The sequence below is a fragment of the Triticum dicoccoides genome, chromosome 2A, assembly GCF_002162155.2.
Source record: "Triticum dicoccoides isolate Atlit2015 ecotype Zavitan chromosome 2A, WEW_v2.0, whole genome shotgun sequence".
Lineage (NCBI taxonomy): Eukaryota > Viridiplantae > Streptophyta > Magnoliopsida > Poales > Poaceae > Triticum > Triticum dicoccoides.
This window is the reverse complement of record NC_041382.1, coordinates 775,033,155-775,039,194: the sequence shown is the minus strand read 5'-3', so window position 1 is coordinate 775,039,194 and position 6,040 is coordinate 775,033,155.

Below are 6,040 nucleotides of genomic sequence, written 5' to 3'. Positions count from 1 at the left end.
TATTTTTTTGAATTTTTTTGAATTTATAATGCCCTGTAGACTGACTGCTGAAAACATCGGTCTATGCCTCAAGGGGGCATTGTAAAATATTTTTTTTCAAAATTTTCTTGCATACTCATGTTTTGCACATGTGGGTGACCATGTACAAGAAAATTTGGGTGATTTGGAGGTGGTGGAAAAATTCACATTTTTTCAAAAACTGGCTTAAGTTAGACCAAATGGTCCCTCCGGGAATGCGGGCATTTTTTTGACCACCTCCAAATCACCTCAGTTTTGGCACACATGATCTCTTCCACAAACAAAACTAGGTTTCCAAGTTTTTTATTTTTTTGAATTTTTTTGAATTTATAATGCCCTCTAGACTGACTGCTGAAAACATCGGTCTATGCCTCAAGGGGACCTGCATGCAAGAGTCGGGGACCTGCATGCAAGAGTCGGGGACCTGCATGTGAGTAGTGATTCATCAAGGCCTTGACAGCTACTGGCACAGCGGCTGCCGCCCGATTTGCATGCAGCGAAGATGAACGTGCGTGGAGGTTTTTCAAAGATTTCCAAGCACACCCCAGTGGGCCCCGCTTATTTAAAAAATACGTCAGTCATTATTGCTCTGTAAATGAAGAATATGCATGATGATTATGAATATGCATGACAACCATGGTAAGGGTGAAGAATCATAGTGCCCAATTTGTCGAAATACATCATCATTCTTAAAGTTGGACATCAAATGATACACACAAAAAATGAAAACGAAAGATGTCGAACTAATAGAGTAACATGGCAGTACAACCGCACTTCACTAAATTACTGTCATGATGAAATAGAATGTAAATACCACGTCACACAAAGCTGAATGGCACACGACTTTCTCTCGCTCATCGTCGGTTCATGCTGTATGTAGATATCACAGTTCAGCCTCGAGATCCTACACAAAAGAATACAATAAATCACATGGACATCAATTATGAGTAAAACACATGCAAAAAAAATATGAACATATTTCGTACCTCTAGCAATTTAGCGCATTTACGTCGATTGTGACCTGGTTTCTTGCAATAGCCACAGATATTCTGTGATCTTGACTTCTTTGTCTTTGTCTGCAGCCTTTTCTTCGGTGCACCTCATCCCGGCACATGCACGGGATCCAGAACCTTATCAAATTTCTGCGAGTGCGGCATCAACGGGCCAAACCTAATGCTGTTATGCTGAGCATTAGTTGACTCCTTGCTGTTAGCTTGTTCTAAACTTGATTGCTTGCCATGATGTTGTGCTTGCAAAAGCATCTTTAGACGGTGATAGTCCTCATCAGAGTGGCATGCCTGGAAACTTGCGGCGTGACTACAATTCCGCAACTCGCGGTACCTCTGCAGGCTTACCGAATAGTCATACATCTGGTTTTTTCTGGTAGGTGCGTATGCACATTTTGCATTCATAGTCCACCTAGTGGGAACGCAACAACCAGGCAGAATTGTTTGTTTTAAAATCCCCAATATGTAAAAAATGTGGGAACATGGTGTGCCTGCGCATTCCAGCTTACGGCAAGAACAACTCACCCTGTGCAAAAGACCTCCTTGCTCTTCAATGCGCACTCCAAACTTTTTATCCATTCTTTCCTGCTTGGACACAACATAAGTGGAATCTTCTGATCCATCTAGTATCTCTCTAATCTGACATTTGCTGACAGCATCTATGCTCCATAAGACCATCTTAAAGACACTAGGTGTGAAAACTATTGCGGCGTGTTTCTCAAGCGGCGAAGCATTTTCCTCTGTAAATGGAACGGACTGCAAGGCTTCAACGTCATGGAGAGCTTCGTTAATCCGTCGCGACGCAAGGCAACGCTCATAGTGCTCTAGCATTTCAAACAACGACATCTTACCCCCAAGATGCGTATGTAGCACAGAGTTCAAGCTCTCACTCCTCTGATTGCTGCTCAATCCTAGGAAACAACGCCCCTCAAGATATGGAGCACACCACAACTTTCTCATCTGATACATCTGATGCAGCCAAGACTCCTCACTGGTTACTTTATTCCGTTGTAAGAATTGTATCCATTTTATCTCATGCTCTTCAATGGAAGAAGTATCATAAATGAAAGATCTGAATTCCTCCTTTACGTCGTCATCATGCAGATGGCATACAATATTCTGCTAAATGTGCCATATACATAGTCTATGGTTTGAGTCTGGCCAGACCACTCTTATTGCTCTCTGCATTGCAAGGTCCCCATCTGTGATCACAGATATCGGATGCTTCTGTGCCATGCAATCATAAAAGGTCCACAACATCCACTCGTATGCCTGGCTTGTTTCATGAGAAATTATACCACAGCCAAATATAACAGTGTTGCGGTGGTGATTCAACCTGACAAAAGGCACGAATGGCAGATTGTATTTGTTGGTTCTGTATGTGCTATCGAAAACAATGACGTCTCCGAAAGCCTCGTAGTCAAGTCGCAATTGACTATCAGCCCAGAATAGTCCCTTCAGATGGCCATGCTCGTCTACCAAGTACTTGAAGAAAAAATCCACATCTCACTCTCGCCTCGCCATCATGTGCATGATCACCGTTTTAGCATCACCGACACTGATTGTCTCCTGCTTATTAGCATGGCAGAAATTATAAATGTCCCTCTTTATGCATCCAACCTTATCAAATCCACCGTATTGAAAGCACAAAATATCCATAATACGGTATTTACGGATCCCGCATTTTTCCATGTCCGCTTTCTGCTCATCGCTAATTTGTCTGTGCGAACGCAACAGACAAGAAAGATCCCGTGGGGCTAGAGGATGGCTGTGCTCATGATGAAATCCTTGACAAACCACCGACCGGTTTCCTCCTGTCTCGTAATGACCAATTTAGCATTACATCCAACACGAGTTAAACTTCGTGGCCTCCTCTTTCTATCTTCCATCTTTCTTTTCATGTGCTTATCTTCGCGGAACCCTTGACGACTACACACAATTTTCCTTAAAATTATGTATTTGTTGGATCCATCCCACTCAACGTAGCTTTTCCTCACACTAAAACCTTTTTCAAGAGCATATTTGTTGTAGAATTCATAGCCTTCAGCCTCACTATCAAACATCTTGCTGACAACATTTACATACTCGAACATACTCTCATCACTTGCATACGCCATGTCTTCCTGCATATGACATGTGAGGGAAACCAATCATCAACATATTTCTGTTTATCAATGTTGCAGGTGTAAAATAGCTCATAGGCAAAGACAAGTGCATGGAAAAGACTTTGCTGGTTTGACATGTGAGGGAAACCAATCATCAACGTCCAACAAGTAGTATCTCATCTTCCTTTAAACTATATTTCATGCGCTATGCAAACCTAAAGTGATGATGACTTTAATAAACTAAATTAAGTGAACTATGGAACCAGTATCTCATCTTCCTTTAGTATATCTCATCTTAAACGTCAACATCTTACTTAAACAAACATGATGCGATTAGCTCAAGAGAAACTATGCCACGATGAAGCTTTCCATTCGTTGTTCTAGTCCGTACCCAGATCTTGTGGGGTTGAGGTTGTACTGCATGCACGGTGGAGGGGCGCAACGGCCAAGAGAACGAGCAGAACGCCAAGCCGAATTCATACCTTAAGGACGGTACGCGCAAAGAGATGGGATCGCCCGCCGCGGTCGCCGCCGATTCAACCAGCGCAGATCCGGCCTTTTCTTCTTCGGTGACGGCGTGGGGGGCTGGGGTTGGTTGGGTGGAGGACGAGGACGATGAATTTATTCCTCTCGCCGGGCAGGTCGAGGACGGAGAATGTCAGGAGCGGCGAGCGGCGACGAATAGATCGGAGGAGGATTCTGAACTGGATCGAGTAGACATGGATCTTGTCCTCAGGTGATCGGTTCAAGAAAAGATATTTCCCCCTGGACCATTATGCCCTTATCGCAATTAACATATTAAATTTAATCAATTAAAATTCCCCGCAAGATCTGACGGCTAATAAAAATCAGACGTGATCAGACATGTAAGTACTGCTAAGTACTCCGAGTACTAACCCAATCACCGTAAAACAGCTCATGTTCTGGTCGGCAAGAAATCAATATGCGTACTGGCTGTTGTACGTCTGCGTGAATCGATCAAGGCATCCAAGTTGGCTAGCGAGGTCATGGGCAGCTTGCTGGTGCTAGCTTCATGTTCCTAATCATCTGCAAAAAATGGATCGTGTCAGCTTGGTACGTCGTCGAGGTTACCTAGTCGGCATGCATAGCTACCCGCCTGTTTCTGTGGCCAGCATGGAATCAATCAATCTGTATGAGCGTATTTGGTTGCCTGCATATAGCCCAGCCTGGTCTGTGCAGGAAGGAATTGGCCCGTTTGGTTTCCTACGTTTACTGTACGGTCTGATGGCATGAAACATAAAGCACCTCCAGGCCAGGCCCAGGGGAAACGGTCGAATCGGCAGTAGCTGGCAAGCCTGGCTCGGGCGAGGTAGGGGAGGGCGACGCGCTTCTCTCCTCGTGCGACCAGGGAGATGGCGCGAGCTCTCCCGCGTCACCAAAAAATCGACGAGAGGATTTCGGCTTAGCTCCTGCCGAGTCCGCCCCTATTTAGCCCCCTCCCTCACCGCCCCAACTCCCGCCATCATTCTCCCTCCCTTCGAGCTTTCCGACCGACGCGCATCGGCACCGATGAGCAGGTAAGAGGCGCATCTTCATCGGCCGGCGGTCCATGGTGTTGGCGGTCCACGGTGTCGGCGGTCCTTCACCGACCAACGGTGATCTTCTACGACCATTTCCCCCTCGTCCTCGAGCTGCAGTCGTGGCCTCTGTGAGTTCAATCCCCCTTTCTCTCTGTTCCTTCTAACTAGATCTGAGCTGCAACTAGGGTTTGATGTAGATGCATGGTTGATTAGTGCTCTGATCTGTGAGCTCATATGGTTGATTGCTATGCCGCGGTTGCAATTGATGGTAGGGTTAGATGTTCAAGCATGTGATAGGCTAGATTAGTAGTAGAGTTTGAAGTTGAACCTTGTCCTTGTGTTGATTTTTGCTTAGATCTATGATTTGTAGCTATTGGTGGTCCATTTGTAGCATGTTGTTTGTTGTAGATGTATGTTCCTGCTCATAGATTGTCCGGTATGCTTAGTATGATAGCGATGAACCATGTGCTTAGTATGATAGTGATGAAGCATGCTTGGTATGATAGTGATGAACCATGTACATGTATGCTCATGTTTTCATGGATTGTCCGGTATGTTGTGTGCTACGCTTACTGTCAATGCGTGTAACGATTGTAGGACAAGACCATGCAGACGCAAGATCCTAGTCAGACCCTTGTCCTCTCCGACAACCAGTTTGCTCCATCGTTTGTCGAGGACTCGCAACCTATGTCCGATATGGCACCTGATTTAGAGGTGTTCGTGTCTGATTCTGTCTATGTGCCAGTAGTGCTCGTTGAGCAAACTTCTCCTATGCAGCTGCTGCCGCTGCACTCAAGGTAGCAACAACAAAGGTAAAGAAGGATGATAGGTCGAACAACATGAAGTGGCAGCCGTTCATGTCCACGTTCGTGTTGAACAAGATGTGCCAGCTCATCTCTAGTGGAGTTAGGACTGACAAGGGCTTCAAGGAGGTGCACTTGAACACCGTTGTGAAGCAGGTGTTCGAGTTCTGTGGGCAGGAGGTGTCCGCCACCCGGGTGTACAACCACCTGAGGAAGTGGAGAGGTCGATGGATCCAAGTGTCCAAGCTGAGAGACCATAGCGGTGCCTCATGGGATGAGAACACTTGCTCCATAGTTCTGGAGGCAGAGCACTACGCCGACCATGTCGCGGTTAGCTCACAGTCCTCTTCCTTTTCATACTGTCACCATTGCCTACTCCTAATCGCAACTAACAACACTTGTGTTTCATTCTTAGGACCACCCAAGGGACGTTGAGTTCCTCAACACACCCATACAGAACTACAGCCAGATGCAACACATCTTCTCCTTCGGGTTGGCAACTAGGAAGCATGCCATGGGCTCGGGGGAGCCTCTTTCTCCCATGCCAGACTTCCCTGGGACCCCGG